At 44.8% G+C, this 18,004-nt stretch overlaps 1 long non-coding RNA gene across 1 annotated transcript; it reads left to right on the top strand.

Moving 5' to 3' along the window:
* The first annotated feature begins 2,973 nt into the window (after positions 1 to 2,973).
* Positions 2,974 to 14,195, top strand: LOC143324778 (uncharacterized). The gene is made up of 2 exons (XR_013077482.1): positions 2,974 to 3,497; positions 13,909 to 14,195. It is a non-coding gene; the product is annotated as an uncharacterized LOC143324778 (long non-coding RNA).
* Positions 14,196 to 18,004: the final 3,809 nt, after the last annotated feature.

The raw sequence follows: 18,004 nt of genomic DNA, 5'->3' as shown, positions 1-18,004 counted from the left end.
TTAATAAGTTGACTGTGGTGAATTCAACTGCCATGCTGTGAACAGTCCTGACATTTATTCAGATATTGGACATATGTATTATGCGTTCTGAAAAAAAAAAAGAAAAAAAGGAAAAAAAAAAGAGTTTAAGCCTGTAACTGAACAGGAAACGGACTGACACAAAACAGAATGTAACAAAAGAGTTCTAGCCTGTAACAAGTGTTTTGAATATGTCTGACTGCATTTTGACACTTAAGGTTAAAGGTTAAAGGTAATGATGTTGAGGACAACATCTAATTTTGAGGGGAAGTATGTGATGGGTTGAATAATCAGCAATAGATCAACATCATCGGCCTCATATGTCGTATTTTTCATATCCTGAAATAGTGTAAGCATCTCTATTTATATAATAATTTAAATATTTACTTCCTGTTATAATAGTTTCAGTACAGTATTTTGTGTTTGTTTATGCTTTATGTTCAAAATACCATTCTAACGCTGCATTCTAACAGTATTAGCAGTAGTTGTAGTTACCAGAGGGAGACAGCAGAGGGAGTGTAATGCTGTTGAGCTACCTTGCGCTGCACTTCAGGCGTTCTTCTCAGTAGTGATGGGCACGCCAGTTCTTTTAGATGTACTGAATCACTAGAATCAGTTCACTAGAAAGATTCGTTCAAAAGATTTGTTCACTGAATCACCGAATCATTCAGTGCTTGGCAGGAGGAGCCTGCACTCCTGAACTGATATACGGCTGAACGGTTTAAGTTTCAGTTCAGTTCACAGCTTCCAGGACCGGGAGATGAGAGTGTTGTGACTGTGTTGCTTTGACAAACACATTTGTAAATATAAAACTATATATAACTATATTATAAATCATGATGTTTTAAGTGTCCTATCCTATGGTATGCTATTTAACTGGTCTACTTGGCAAATTGGGCACAGTGAGTGATCCGTTCACTGAACGTATACCCCACAGTACATTCAGTGAAGGATTCACACTGAATATGCACCGTTCCCTCGCAAATTGTCACAATGAGATGATCAGACAGTCACGCGTTTTCTCAAACTGCGGGTTTTATACACTATTTGTTATATGCTGTGTCCTACTGTACTGTTGTTGCGGTGGCAAATTTAGCAGAGTTCAAAAAAAAGTTAGTTTTCTCCGAGGTACACTTGAACACAACACACCCCTATCTCCCTCCGTCGCTCCTCATTACTGCCAGTGTTTGTTTATCTGGAAACTAAATCTGTTAAAACAACGGGGAACAACGGTCGCCATGAAAGTGTATCCCTCAGAGGCAAATGATTCAGGAGAGTGTAGTTCACTGAGTGATTCATATGGCAAGCCGTTCCTGCCAGAAATACGCCACATTCAGTCGCGTTTCAACTTCATTACGGCGTAAAAAACGGCGTTCTTTTTGCGCATTACGGCGTAAAAAACGGCGTAAAATCTGAAAAAACGGCGTCATTTACGCCGCAATGAAGTTGAAACGTGACTGAATGTGGCGTATTTCTGTCAGGAACGGCTTGCCATAGATTCATGCGTCGGTGACACGGCGCAGTCGGCGCGCGCGGTGCCTCCCTCAAGTGATTCGTTCATTTCTCAGTTCAGTTGAACTGTCAGCAGGCGGCGCTGCGAATCACTTGACGTTCGTTCGTTCGTTCGTTCGTTCGTTTCTCAGTTCAGTTGAACGAATCGTTCGCGAACGAGACAACACTATTTCCAACCGCCCACAGTATGTGAGGACACGGGACTGTGTGTCAGGGACTGTCCTCTGCAGTGTGGGGGCCCCCCAGGGAACGGTGCTGGCACCGTTCCTCTTCACCCTCTACATAGCTGACTTTTACCACCTGTCACCCACCTGCCACCTGCAGAAATTCTCTGATGACTCTGCCACTGTCGGCCTCATCACAGATGGGGACGACAGGTCATACAGAGGACTCATTCAGGATTTTGTGGGTTGGTGCCAGCAGAACCACCTCCTGATTAATGCGGATAAAACCAAGGAGCTGTTTCTGGACTTTCCTCGGCGCCCGTACTCTTCACCATCACCAGTGAACATCCAGGGGACAAAAAAGGACAGAGCAGACTCTATCTGCTCAGGAGGCTGAGGTCTTTTGGGGTGCGTGGGGCACTCCTGAAGACCTTCTATGACTCTGTTGTGGCCTTTGCCATTTTCTATGGTGTAGTCTGCTGGGGGAGCAGCATCACTACAGCTGACAGGAAGAGGCTGGACAAACTCATTAGGAAGGCCAGCTCTGTCCTGGGATGCTCTCTGGAACTGGTGGAAGAGGGGGGGATGACAGCCAAGCTGTCCTCCATGACAGACAATGACTCCCACCCCCTCCAACACACACTCACTGCACTGAGGAGCTCCATCAGTGACAGGATGCTACATCCGAAGTGTGTGAAAGAGCGGTATCGCAGGTCATTCCTCCCTGCAGCTGTCAGACTGTACAATAAAAACTGCTCCAAGTAATCAGTGCAATAGTATGTGCAATAAGCTGTGCAATAAAACATGTACATAACAGTCTGTAAATACTAGCTACAATTTCTTACAATTTTTTACAATTTATTTATTTTTATTTTTATTTAAAAATTCTCACTCTTTTGTATATATTCTGATGTTGTTTCTAATTTGCATGCACTTCTTTATTAATCTGCTCTACTGATGCTGCTGTAATCTGGAATTTCCCCTCATGGGACAAATAAAGGAATATTGAATTCAATTGATAATGAATGTGGATGAAGTAGGAAAGATTGAAGCAAGGGAAGAAGAAAGGATGCTGGGATGGAGGGATGCATGTGCTCGGGTTGATTGTGAAGTTGGGCGGGGGGGGGGGGGGGGATTGGAGGGCTCAGAAGCAAGGTGAGCATGAGTTTTGTTTGATACGACCTGACCCTGAATCAGGGCTGATGAAGACTGGTGAGTTGCTTCGTCATGCGGATGATGCGTCGTGACGTCATCGGCGCTGGTTGCAGCATGGCGCTGGGAACCCGGAAGCACTTGGGATGCTCGGGAAGGTGGAGATGTTGTTTGCGAATAATCGTTGAGCAGTTTGAGAACCTTTATTTTCCCGTTGGAGCTATGGAAGCGGATGTTTGGCTGCTTGAGAGTATGTTTCAGGCTGGCTACTGTCCATTTGGATAAGTTAAACGCTGAGGAGCGATTGGAGTGATGCCGTGGCGCATGTGTATGGCAGAGGCTTTGCCTGTCACTCGAGTGCCTAGACCTCGGGCAGGTAGGAGAGGCGTCTGTCGGGGATGGTGTTTTTTGGATGGTGGAGACGATATCTTCCCCTGGGGCTGGTGTCGGGTGACGGGCTGACTATGTGGTAATCGTCGGATGATGAGGGCTGAGATCATCGGATGAAGTGGACTTCTGAGCACATCCTGGTGTGCTGGCGGCGCTGGATTTACAGAGATGGAGGTGATTCGGGGACTTCTGGAGTTGGCTCCTCGTCGAACAGGTCGCTGTCCGAGGGGTTAAGGAAGAGTTCTTGATCCATGAGTTAAGGTAAGAATTGTTTTAGGATCGATTGACTTGCGTGTCATGATGTGAGATGTTTTTTGTACTGCTTTCCCTATAGCTGCTACATGTCTGACACATGTAGGGTGTCCTATGTCCACATTATCTAATTTAGAGCTATATTACATCAACACTTTCCTGATTATCTAATTTAGAGCTGTAGTACATTAACACTTTCCTGTCTGTTTTGAAAAAGAACAGCATTCACAAAACCGTTCTTTTCATCAACATCCAAATGACGTCAAGAAAAACTTTGTGATTTGATGTTTTGGTGAGGGTGTGTTATCTTTTGGTTCAGTACATTGTGTCTCTGGAGGAGTCAAGGTCTTAACTGGCATTTGATGTTTTGGTTGTGCAGAGGACTGTATGTGAATAGAGTGTTTGACTTCTCCTAAAAAACACTGACAATTTATCAGAAATGTTTCTGCCTTTTTTTCAGACTTCTTTTTCTGCCTTGCCTCTCTGCAGCCTTCCTGCCTCCTGTAGCTTTGCTTTCGCCTGGTCCAGGCTTCCTGTTGCCTGCTTCAAAAACATACTGAAATCGCTCAGTTTTGGTGGAGCGCTTTCACATTCTCCAAACATTCCCCTCATTTGCATTTCCCTAATCCAATCTACGAATCTATCCATTCCTTCCTCTTCTCCCTCTTTCAGAACTTTCTTCTGCCATCTAGCCACTGCTTCAAATAAAGCCGACCCCAGGGAGCTGGGTTTGCAGTCCTTCCACTTATCAACAACTTACTGTGACATTTGTTAAATATTTCACACGTTATTCAGAGAGGGTGAATGGCACAGTGTACGAGTGAGGACCCGATCAAGAAGCTTCTACACGGAGCCTAGTAGTCTGTGATTGATTGCTGGGGATTCTCACAGTCTATTCACTCGTTTTAATTGACCAACCTCCGTAACACCCTAACTGCGAATCCCCTCTAAACATTCCAATGCCCCCCTTTTGCAGAACTACTTGAGATCTGTGTCAGTGCAGGAATTCTCAATCAGTCTGAACTGTTCGATGCACTGTAACTCACACAGTCAGAATATAAATCAAGGCGGTCATAAATCATACACGGTCTCAGAGTCACACAATCTGGGTCGTGGCACCAAATTGTTGGCCCCAATTCTTTTATTGGAACCCCAAGAACAGACCGGAGAAATCTAAAGTATAGCAGCGCTGGGCCTGGAGTGACAGAGTTCCCACAGGAACTCCATCAAAGTGAGCACAGATCTGTGATAAAAGATCACATTTATGTCCTCGGGCTGAGCCAGCCCCGTACAGAAGCCCGTCTACTGTCCACATCTTGTCCTTGGAATTTGATGAGCAACCTGTGTGTGAGTGTTGTTTAGGCGTGTATCTAATGCAACAGACCTCACTGACAGAAAAGAGAAGCATCATCTGCCTTCTGTTATCCAAACTGGCTTTCACCAGTCATGTTATCTCACAACTCGGAACAGTACAAGGACATTCATTAGGTTACACAAGTGCAGAAAGAAAGTACAGAACAAGAACACATAAAATCACTAGACAGAGCCAAATTATAACACAAGGGCACGGGCTCTGGAAACTCATGGGAGAGATCAGGATAATCTGGCAACCACCCTACCTCAGCGTATTCCTTGAGTAGCCAGCCCTAATCAGCTCAGCTCAAAGCTTGTTTTGTTACTATGTAAAATAAAGCTTGACAATGTCACTATTTGTTTTTAATAAACTTGTTAATTGCTTTTGAGACATTTCATACCTAGTATTGACCCAGTGATTCTTATTTCTTCAACTGAAGGTTATATTTTCCTTTTTTAAGTAGTCCAAAGGGTATTTCAATGAATAGTATAAGGTTCTACATTTGTACATTTATGCAATAAGAAACAAATCACTTTAGAAAACAAACTTTATTGAATAATAATAATAATAATAATAATAATAATAATAAAGAATAATAAATTACACAGCCTTCAGACTATTTACAACTATCAAGTGTAAAAGCAGCTACACCCTCCAAGGAATAAACACCCTATGCTGTCCATGAGGATCTGGAAAGCAGTCACAGATTTTCCACTCACAGCAGCTTGGAATGACAACTCTGTGACCAGCACCCAGAACCCCATACTGCCAAGCAACAAACTGTCGGTATGCTGCAGAATTTCTTTCCACTAGTGTAGGCATGTCCCTGCATCTCTGGCAGATGCACCATGAGGGCTGGAGATGAACAGGAGGAACTGGTGGAGGAGCAGCAGGTACCAGCTGGCTGGGGACATCAAATATAAGACTGGGGTCCTGTGACAAACTTCCTTCCAAAATGTGGCGTGCCTGGTGTAAATCCAGTCGTTGAATTTGCTCCTAGAAGTCACAAGATAAAGTAAATTGTAAAAAAAAAAAATATGTTTACTGAGGCTCATAACATACACAGCTGAACAGCTAACAGCTATTACATTAAATGCAATGATAAGTGTTTGTGGTCAGAAACAGACAATTACTTGCACGTTCATATGCAATCCTCTGTGATCTCAAATTCTCAACCCTAGCGATGTCCTCAGCGCCAAGGTCATCGGGTGTTTGGCCCGACGCCCTCTGCCCTGTCATCCACAGACCTGGCCAGATGCACCTCTACAGCTCCCTTATCCGCCTGCCCGTCTGCCCGTGGAAGCAGAGGGGGTGTAGTCTTCATTGGAGCCCAGCTGCTCGGACTCAAAACTCTAACCGTATCAACAAATACACGTCACACATTATGCAAAGCAGCAAATATAAATGAGATGCTAATTCACTGGCTTGCCAACTACTGAAATAATGTACTTTATACAACAGTTAGTTCCAACCAAGTAATTTGAATGGACAAGAGACATTCCATGAGTGCTGATGTAGAGTACAACAGCACTGGGACTTTTTACTGACATTATCACTCCACTGTACAGGTGTTCTGATAACCAATGTTCTGATAACAATCCAAGATAGTTAACAACTGATGTAACGTAACGTTACATCAGTTGTTAACTATCTTGGATTGTGGCAAACTTTTCACCGCAAAGATGGACATATTTCCACAAATAACATTTGATCTAAATTATGAATGCCATCAGACTCAGAGGAGGACGAAGTGAAGGACAAAACAACACACCACCCCTCGAGCTCACCTGAAGGCAAGTGCATCTTAAAATTCTGCAGCGCTGAGTCCAGACAATCCGAAAGGCTTACTGAACAAGGTCTGGTATGATATTCATTTGCACTTTGGACGCAGGGGCAAAGAGGGGAATCGGGATCTCAAACCTTATTCATCCATCCATCCATCCATTTCCACCCGCTTTATCCGGGACCGGGTCGCGGGGGCAGCAGTCTAAGCAGGGACGCCCAAACTTCCCTCTCCCCGGACACTTCCTCCAGCTCATCCGGGGGGACCCCGAGGCGTTCCCAGGCCAGCCGAGCGACATAGTCACTCCAGCGTGTCCTGGGTCTTCCCCGGGGCCTCCTCCCGGTGGGGCATGCCTGGAACACCTCCCTAGGGAGGCGTCCAGGGGGCATCCGGTACAGATGCCCGAGCCACCTCAGCTGACTCCTCTCAATGTGGAGGAGCAGCGACTCTACTCTGAGCTCCTCCCGGGTGACAGAGCTCCTCACCCTATCTCTAAGGGAGTGCCCCGCCACCCTGCGAAGGAAGCTCATTTCAGCCACTTGTATCCAGGACCTCGTTCTTTCGGTCATGACCCAAAGTTCATGACCATAGGTGAGGGTAGGAACGTAGATTGAACGATAAATCGAGAGCTTCGCCTTTTGGCTCAGCTCCTTCTTCACCACGACGAACCAATACAGCGACCGCATTACTGCTGCCGCTGCACCGATCCGCCTGTCAATCTCACGCTCCATTCTTCCCTCACTCGTGAACAAGATCCCAAGATACTTAACTTCGCAGCCGAGTGTGAAGCAGCTGGGATAAGAGTCAGCACCTCCAAGTCCGAGGCCATGGTTCTCGACCGGAAAAAGGTGGCTTGCTCCCTCCGGGCTGGGGGGCTATAAGCAAGCCCACACCAGCTCGCCGCCTCTCACTGCGGGAAACTCCAGAGTAGAAGAGAGTCCAGCCTCTCTCAAGGAGTTGGGTTCCAGAGCCCGAACTGTGCGTGGAGGTGAGCCCGACTATCTCTAGTCGGTACCGCTCAACCTCCCGCACTAGCTCCGGCTCTTTCCCCCCCAGCGAGGTGACATTCCATGTCCCCATAGCCAGAGTTGTTGTCCAGGGTTTGGGTCGTCGGGGCCCCCGCCCATGACTGCCACCCAAAACGCAAAGCACCGGCCCCTTCTGGTCCTTCCTGCAGGTGGTGGGCCTACGGGAAGGCGGGCCCACGTCACTCCTTCAGGCTGAGCCCGGCCGGGTCCCGTGGGCAAAGACCCGGCCACCAGGCGCTCGCCTGCGAGCCCCAACCCCAGGCCTGGCTCCAGGGTGGGGCCCCGGTGACACCAATCCGGACGACGTGAACATCCTTGTTTTTTCAATATCCATAAGGGCTTCTGAACCGCTCTTAGTCTGACCCATCACCTAGAACCTGTTTGCCTTGGGAGACCCTACCAGGGGCATTAAGCCCCGGACAACATAGCCTCTAGGATCATTCGGGCACTCAAACTCCTCCACCACGATAAGATGGCAGTTCAAGGAGGAGAAACCTGATTCATTCATCCTTAAATGTGACAACAATGGAGCAAAATATTTTACCATGACATTCAATGAAGAAACAAAAAATCATAAAGACCCACTGGAGAGAGACAGAGAAAACCAGAGGGGTGCTATGTATGAGGAGCAAGGAAATATGCTCTGCCTGGTAGTGCCGCTCGAAAAACACCTAAAGAAAATTCCACCTGATGCAATGGCTCTGTATCTGCAGCTGAGGAGGGTAACAATATGTGAGCCTAAACAAAGCTACTTCTCCGAGCCATATTAATACTCACATTCCTCGAGGCAGTGGCCGAGTAAGTGGAGTTGCAGCCATTTTTGACTCAAGCCTTTTAATCAACCCTAAACCTAAACTCGACTATAACTCATTTGAAAGCCTTGTTCTCACTCTTTCTCATGAAAAATGGAAAACAGTGCAGCCAGTCCTGGTCCTTACTCCAAATTTATAGCTGAGGTCTCTGAGTTTCAATCAGGTTTAGTCTTTAAAGCAGATAGAGTGATTATTGTAGGTGACTTTAATGTATATGTCGACGTTGAAAGTGACAGCCTTAGCACTGCGTTTATCTCAGTATTAGACTCAGTTGGCTTCCGTTAGAATGTACATGAACCGACTCACTGTTTTAACCACACCCTCGACCTTGTTCTGACATATGGCATTGAAACTGAAAACTTAATAGTCTCCTCACAGAATCCTCTTTTATCTGACCATCAATCAATAACTTTGAATTCATATTACCAGACTACCAGCCAGTAGGCAAAAATTCTTATACCAGACTCCTGTCTGATAGTGCTGTAGCTAAATTTAAGGATATGATCCCATCAGCATATAATTCAATGCCATGTCTCAATACAACAGAGGATTCCTATGCTAACCTTTGTCCCTCCCAAATTGACTACCTGGTTGATAGTGCTACAGGTTCATTGCATATGACACTTGACTCTGTTGCCCCCCCTAAAAAAGAAGATAATAAAACAGAGGAGGTTAGCTCCATGGTTTACCCCTCAAACCCACAAATTAAAGCAAACTTCACAAAAAATAGAAAGGAAATGGCGTTCTACCAATTTGGAAGAATTTCAGTTCACCTGGCAAGACAGTCTTAAAGTATACAGGAAAGCCCTCTGCAGTGCCAGGGCAGCCTATTACTCTGCACTAATAGAGGAAAATAAGAACAATCCCAGGTTTCTCTTCAGCACTGTAGCCAGGCTGACAGAGAGCCATAATTCTGTTGAACCATGTATTCCTTTAGCTCTGAACAGTAATGACTTCATGAGCTTCTTTAATGATAAAATTTTTACTATTAGAGACAGAATTCACTAGCTCCTACCATCAACAGGTACTGTTTTGTCTTCAGACACAGAAACCGTAGAAACTGTTATTCAACCTGTCTCAGTTTTAGACTGTTTTACACCTGTCAACCTTCACCAACTAATTTCAATAATTTCATCATCAAACTGTATTTTAGACCCCATCCCGACTAAGCTGCTTAAAGAAGTTTTACCTTTAACTGACTCTTCCATATTAGACACAACAGGCTACGTACCACAGTCCTTTAAAGTAGCTGTAATAAAACCTATACTTAAAAAGCCTACTCTTGATCCAGAGATTTTAGCCAACTATAGACCGATATCCAACCTTCTCTTTCTCTCAAAAACTCTTGAGAAAGCAGTTACTAATCAGCTGTGCGACTTTCTACACAAAAATAGTTTATTTGAGGATTTCCAGTCAGGTTTTAGAGTGCATCATAGCACAGAGACAGCACTGGTTAAAGTTACAAATGACCTTCTAAATGCATCTAATAATGGATTTGTCTCTGTACTAGTCTTTTTGGATCTTAGTGCTGCATTTGCTGCACCATTGACCATGGTATCCTATTACAGAGACTGGAACACTTCATTGGCATTAAGGGAACTGTTTTAAGCTGGTTTAAATCCTACTTGTCAGATCGCTCTCAGTTTGTACACATTAATGACGACTCCTCTGTGCTTGCTAAAGTCAGCTATGGAATTCCGCAGGGTTCTGTGCTTGGACCAGTTCTATTCACCTTATATATGCTTCCTTTAGGGAAGATTATCAGGAAGCACTCAATAAATTTTCATTGCTATGCAGATGATACCCAGCTATATTTATCAATGAAGCCAGAAGAAACCGGTCAGTTAACTAGACTACAAGCATGTCTTCAGGACATAAAGACCTGAATGACCTGTAATTTTCTGATGCTAAACTCAGACAAAACTGTTATAGTACTAGGCCCTAAACATCTTAAAAACTCACTTTCTGATGATATAGCAGTTATGGATGGCATCACGCTGGCCTCCAGCACCACTGTAAAGAATCTGGGAGTTATCTTTGATCAGGACATGTCCTTTCACTCCCATGTAAAACAAATTTCAAGGACTACCTTTTTTCACCTATGTAACAAAAATTAGGCATATTTTGTCTCAAAATGATGCAGAAAAACTAGTCCATGCATTTGTAACTTCCAGGCTGGATTATTGCAATTCCTTACTATCAGGCTGCCCAAATTCGTTGCTGAATATTCTCCAGCTGCTCCAGAACGCTGCAGCACGTGTTCTGACAAAAACTAGGGAGATCATATTTCTCCGATATTAGCCACTCTGCACTGGCTCCCTGTAAAGTTTAGAACAGAATTTAAAATTCTCCTTCTTACTTACAAAGCCATAAATGGTCAGGCACCTTCTTATCTTAAAGAGCTCATAGCACCTTATTACCCCACTCGAACACTGCGTTCCCACAATGCAGGCCTACTTACGGTTCCTAAAGTCTCCAAAAGAAGAACAGGAGCCAGAGCATTTAGCTATCAAGCTCCTCTCTTGTGGAACCATCTTCCAGTCTTTGTCCGGGAGGCAGACGCTGTCTATACATTGAAGAGTAGGCTTAAAACTTTCCTTTTTGATAAAGCTTATAGTTAGGGCTGGCTCAGGCTTGTCCTGGACCAGCCCCTTGTTATACTGCTATAGCATTAGACTGTCAGGGGACCTCCAAAGATACACCAAGCTCCTCTGTCCTTCTCTCCCTCTCCATCTGCATGTTTTCATGTCCTACCATGGTGTGTTACTAACTTAGCTTCTTCCCCGGAGACTCTGTTCTTTGTCGTCTTGCAGGTTCCCATGGATAGTGGCTAAATCTGGATTGTGGATTACAGCTGCCTCTCCTGCCATGGCCCTGCCAGACATCCACTGCAACTGCTAATTCTGTTATTAGATCCACTGTCATTTTTACTGTGACTACATTTCTGTCTGTCTCTCTCTGTCTGTCTGTCTGTCTCTCTCTCTCTCTCTCTGACTGCATTTCTGTCTGTCTCTCTCTGTCTGTCTCACTCTCTCTCTCTTGCTCTCCCTCTCTCACCCAACCATTCAAGGCAGATGGCCACCCACCCAGAGCCTGGTTCTGGCTGAGGTTTCTGCCTGTTAAAAGGAAGTTTTTCCTCGCCACTGTTGCGAAGTACTTGCTCAAGAGGGAATTGTTGGGTCTCTATAAATAAAAGAGCTTGGTCTGTACCAGCTCTATATGGAAAGTGTCCTGAGACAACTTTTGTTGTGATTTGGCGCTATACAAATAAAATTTGAATTGAATTGAAAATGAATTGAACAGTGGTGACAGACAGCTTCTGGTAGACCCCTGTTGAACAGATGGTACCCACGATGTGCAAGGAGGCAGGGATACACACGTGTTACACCAACCACAGAGGGAGATCATGGCAGTGAGTGGGCCAGAGATGTTCACAAGTCTTTTTTTGCATGTCCAAGTCAAGTCTCAAGTCTTTGGTCACGAGTCCAAGTCAAGTCTCAAGTCTTTGTGGGGTGAGACTTGGTCAAGTATCAAGTCTTTGGTCACGAGTCCAAGTCAAGTCTCAGGTCTCTAAAAAATAAATCTCTCATTGTTAGGGCTGTGGTCTCAAGGTGATTTTCCCCTGTTGATATGTTTTTTTTTTTCTTTCCTCTTCAAAGCAGGCTGGAGCAAGAGAGGCAGGGCCGAGTTACTCTAGAAGCGAGCTTCATGAGACACACCTGTACCTCATCACCTAATCGGCTCGGCTTCTTAAGCCACCTCATGCTCTGCCCCAGCGCCGGACTATTCCTGTAGCTCCAGGTCGCATGCAGCTCGCACAGAGTATTCCTCGGGTTTCTCTTGTCTCGCTCCTCCTGCCTCCTGTGAATCTCTAGTCTCTAGTTATTCTCACTGTGGCTTTTTTCACAGTCGCATTTTGTTCAGCGTTAATAGATTGCTCATCCCTGCCTTGGTGTATTTTGAGTTTTTTATTTTGTTACTTTCCTGCAAACGCCTAGTTTTCTTCTTGTCTTGTTTTTTGTGCCTTTTTCCCCATTGTGGTGATTTTCTGTTCTGCTTGCAAGCAGTATTCCCTGGTTCAGGTGATTTTTTTGGTTGAATTTTGCATTAATACATTTTTGTTTTTGACGTTTCTGCCATTGGGTCGTGGCCTTGCTTTACCTCAACCGTAACACTCATGTCTCTTCTTGTTTTAATGAGCCTTCTATCATCTGCTGCTATTTGGTCTACTAAGAATACTCCACATCTATATCTAAGAAATTCAAAGCATCTACCGTATTATTATCCCTCCTTTAGCATAAAGTATCAGTACTGATTAGTTGTTTGTTATATGAATTCTTTAAACAGGGTACTGCAATGCAATATGAAGAAAACACACAATGAATGATTTCGTTTAAAGGAAACTGTATTCTTCCAACATGAACATACAGATACAATATATCTTGCCCCCTATTGTGCAGGCTCAGTCGGACCATAATAAGAACAAAAATGTAGAAAATGTTACACTTCACCCAGTCAAAGGCATTGTAGGCAGTGTAGATGAATAATGTTACCCAATAAATGTCATGTTAACGCCACTCCATGCAAATAAGTGTGACAAGCAAACTAACATTCACTCATCTATTCAAATATTCGGTTACAAAGCTGGTAGCAAGCTAAGTTAAACATAGCTGATGCTGAGCTAAACATGTTTGCTAACCGTCCATATGCGCTAATGTGACTGACCTATCCGGGTGAGTTTTCAGGTGCTTGATCCAGCGTCCTTAATCTTGGTACTGCAGACTTTGCAGTCAGTGCTTCTTTTGTCGGTGCCGTCTTCTTTGAAGTTCTTATAACCAAATGTAATTACAAAGGGTACAGCAGCAGCTGCGGGTGTGTCAGTCGCTGTAGTGTCATCTGAGGTACTAATGGGAATGACATTAAGCTCGTCAGACTTTTCAGAGTTTCCCCAGTGTTAATACGCCAAAAAAAGGAAAAGAAAGGAAAAAAGAAAACATAATGATTGTCCACGAGTCCGAGTCGAGTCTGAAGTCTTTTGAGCACGAGTCCAAGTCAAGTCTGAAGTCTCTCTGTGTGCGACTTAAGTGCGACTCGAGTCCGAGTTGCAAACTCGAGTCCCCATCTCTGGTTCACAGTGTCAAAAGCTGCAGTTAGGTCCAACAGAACAAGAATTACATGGTCACCAGAGTCATTATGTAACAGGGTAGTGTGTATCAGTACCTGTATTTCACCTGACCTGTGTGTGTGTGTGTGTGTGTGTGTGTGCAGGAGCACTGATTGGGTGTGTAGTGCTGTGTGGGTGGAGGGACTTCACTAGCCAATGGCTATGGTGTGGTGGTAATTGAGGACAGGTGCGAATTAGGTGCTTCACTCCCTGGGGGCATTTAAGCTGCAGGCTGCAACTACTAATGTCTTTTAACTCTGTGTGTTCTCCAACCTGCAGGCCGAGGTCCCCCCACATGCCACAGCCTGAAGGCAGAGTTCGGCTTCTGTAAAGGCTGAAGATCGATGCCAGCCTAGTTTGTGGCAACAGCCTGAAACCAGCCATCAAGTAAGGGCTATGTGTGACAACAAACTACAGTCATAGAAGCAACCAGTGTGCGGCTAGAGTGGACCTTGGCCTGCTCTCCTCCCCCTGACTCGGCGAGTAAAAGAGACATTCCCCCTCAAGACCATTAGGCCATCACTCTGTTTTTTCTTAAATGTAAATAAATTGTGCTTTTTAATCTATCTTAGTGTTGTGATTGCTTTTCTCTCCACAATTCTGGTGGCCAAAGTGCTAACCTGCAGACCCACTGTAAGTTTCTCAGTGGGTTGCTACAATTAGCCAGGAGGATATCATTAAAAACTCTTAATAAAGCTGACTCTGTGCTATGCAGAGTTTTAAAACCAGATTGAAAGACCTCCAGGACACCATGCTCATCCAGGAAAGACTTTAACTGAGCATGAACAACATTCTCCAAGCTTTTAGAAATAAAAGGCAATTTGGAGATGGGCCTAAAGTTGGCCAACAGGCTGCGATCAAGGCCAGGTTTTTTAAGTAGGGACTGCACCACTGCATGTTTAAAACTTAGGGGAACAACACCAGAAGACAGACTGCTGTTAATGATAGCAAAGACTCACTGCCCTATACTAGGGAAAACCTCTTCAAAAAGACGAGGAGAGACAGCGTCACAGGCAGAACCTGATGGCTTAATATGGCCAACCAGATCTTCTAAAAACGACAGAGACACGGGCTCAAACTTATCAAGAGCTATAGAAAATGGAACAGGGTAAGAGGGATCAGATGCAGGAGCTGAGATGAGAACCCTAGCAGTAGCAACCTTATCAATAAAAAAGTGCAGGAAGTTACAGCTAGGGCTCTCATCTCATGTGCTACTGCACATTTCAGGAGATGCCTCCAAGCTGACAGGCTGTGGGGCATTAAGAACAGTGTCAATGGTTTTAAATGACACACGCGGGTTGTAGCAATTGGACTCAATGATGTTTGACAGGTATTTTCTTTTGGTCTCTTTAACAGTGCTCTGGTAGCAGTGCCAACAGTCCTTTAGGATTTGGAAGGAAACCTGCAGCTTGTCCATCTTCCACTTGCGCTCAGCCTTGCAGCACTCCCGTCTAGCTGCGCGAGTTCTTTCATTAAACCAGGGCTCAGATTTAGCTTTGGGCTGCACAGTTTTTAATGGAGCCACAGAGTCCAGTATGGTTCGGCAGGAGGAGTGAAACCAGGAGCTGAGCTCCTCTGTGTTAACAGAGGCAGGATGGACACAGAGCTGATCAAAAGCCACAGAGAACTGACCGGCAGTACAAGAGTTAAAAATCTGACGTCTCTGAACAGGAGTGCTAGATTTACCCTTAGCACAGATGAAAGCAACTTCAAACAAAACAGGCATATGATCAGAATTCACATCATCACAGATCTCCAAGTTAGACACAGATAATCCATGAGAGAGGACAAGGTCTAATGTGTGTCCAAGTTCATGTGTGGGACCAGACACACACTGCACCAAATTAAAAGAGTCAATAAGGTTTAAAAAGTCCTTCACCAGCTGCTTATCAGGACAACACACGTGAATATTAAAATCCCCTAGAAGGAGAACATGGTCATACTTAGGTGTAATTTCTGCCAGAAGACCAGAGAAGTCATTCACAAAGTCCCTGTTATATTTGGGGGGTCGGTAAATGACAGCACTGGGTCGGAGCGACCCACCTCAAATAAAGTCACCTCAAAGCTGGAAAAAGAGGAAGAGGTGGTGTGCTGCTTACATTGAAAGTCGTTTTTGTAAACCGTCGCCGTTCCTCTTCCACGACTCGACGTCCGCAGGGAGTTAAAGTAGGAACAGTCGGCAGGTAGAAGTTCCACCAGAGCGCTGCACTCACCGGCACTTATCCAAGTCTCTGTCATACAGAGGAAGTCCAGGCCACGGGACCTGAAGAAATTCCTCACGATGAAGGTTTTGTTCGCGAGGGATCTAGCATTCACCAAGCCAGTCCCGGTTGGAGCTGGGGCCTGTGGTCCAGTGGATCGGGGAGCCCGGGGCAGCGTCCTGAGGAGCCAGTGGTTTACCCCACGCTGAGAGAGCCAAAGGGGGCAGCAGGGCCAGAGTCCCTCAGATGAGCCGGTGACAGGTACCAGGCAGGCATTGATGGGATCCAGGAAACAGCAAAAGGAGGGAATGTCCTGTCCGAGAAATGGACGAAGGGCATGCCAGCCGGAGTTTCAGCCCCACCAACTGACCGCCGCGGCGCCGGGGACGCTTCCGCCAGGGACGCTTCCATCGGGAAAGTAGGGCCAAGGCCCAACGCACCTAAATCACTGACATTCTGCCCGAGAAACAAAAGGGACTGGCGATCATACACCAACAGAGACTCAATCTGTTTAGTTCCAATGGTTAAAAACAGTAAAAACACCAAACATTGTAGGAGCAGCAGACAGCCAGCCACACACACAAGCGCCATCTCTCTCTCTCTACATACAACATAAGATTAGGCCAAAGTAGGCCAATGATTTCAGCCTACACATCGCTGCTCTAATGCTGTGAGCAACAGGTTCAATGTTCATAAAATATGTTAAAATGAATTTAAAGAAAATAGACTGTCCTTATTTATTTTTTTATAAAAACAAATATTTATGTTAAGTGAATTTGATAAAGACTGTCATTATTTTTTTTTTTATAAAAAAAACAAGTATATATGTTAAGTCAAGAAAGACTGTCTTTATTTTTTATTATTTGTTTTTCATATTCATTATTTTATTCAGGAAATGTTTTTTAAGTTAAACTTAGAATGTCAGGGGATACATTGTTGACGTTAACGCAATTCCAATAAAGTGAGTATTGGCAAAATTGGTTGTCATTTTTATGTTGAGGTGGGCTGCTGAATGTAACTAATTTCAGCAGCTGCTGAATGTAACTAATAAAGTAACTTGTAATCTAACTTAGTTACTTTTAAAATCAAGTAATCAAGTAATTACTTCTTTTTAAAAGAAGTAATCAGTAATCAGATTATTTTTTCAAGGTAACTGTGGCAACACTGCTTAAGTGTACTGCTGTACTGTACTGGTACCGGTTTGAAGAAGAGGAAGAAGAATCGGGGGGAGACATTCCCCTTTATTCGTCACACACATGTACATGCAGGACACTGCACACGAGGTGAAATTTATCCTCCGCTTTTCACCCATCCTGGTCGTCCTTCCTCCGCGGCAGACCAGGAGCGGTGGGCAGCCAGACCGGCGCCCGGGGACCCATCTCGTCGTCACCATTGGTCAGGTGGTGATCTTCTTGCATGTTTTTAGTGGGGGTATATTTTATGGAGGATAGCCCAGGTGAACACGGGGAGAACATGCAAACTCCACACAGAAAGGCCTTTTTCCTCAAGCGGCAGGCACCGAAGGCATGGTGGAGGACACACCCCCGGTGCCCGCAGCGAGAATCGAACCCAGGACCTTCTTGCTGTGAGGCGACAGTGTTGCCACCGTGCCACCGATAGAAGAATCGGGGGGAGACATTCCCCTTTATTTGTCACACACATGCACGCACTGCACACGAGGTGAAATTTGTCCTCCGCATTTCACCCATCCTGGTCGTCCAGGCAGGCGCCCGGGGACCCATCTTCGCTGTCACCATTGGTCAGGTGGTGATCTTCTTGCAAGTCACTGTTGTGCCTTTTTTGTTGTGCAAATAAGTTCAATACAAAGCAAATACTTATTGAAAAATTGTTTATTTTTGTTTATTCTGAGTAGAAAAGGTACTTCCACATTGGAGCAAAACTATGCAAACACAGGCTACAATCTTTCAAATTAAAATTTACAAAAAAGGGACATTCACAGCAAAAGGTCATATTCACAAAAGCAAACACAAAAATCTGAAAGAATCAGCTTATTCAGCAACATGAGCTGCAAGGTAAAGTGCAAAAAAATACTCAAGTTGAAACACTGTGTTTCAATTATGCAAGTGTCTGAACATCACCACTATTTCACCATGTACATGATGTGTAATTTATACATCGGATTCGGAACAAATGAAATACAAAAACAGTACCTC

This window comes from Chaetodon auriga, chromosome 8, assembly GCF_051107435.1.
Source record: "Chaetodon auriga isolate fChaAug3 chromosome 8, fChaAug3.hap1, whole genome shotgun sequence".
NCBI lineage: Eukaryota > Metazoa > Chordata > Actinopteri > Chaetodontiformes > Chaetodontidae > Chaetodon > Chaetodon auriga.
The sequence above is the reverse complement of the archived record's forward strand: the minus strand, read 5'-3'. Positions and strand labels throughout refer to the sequence as shown.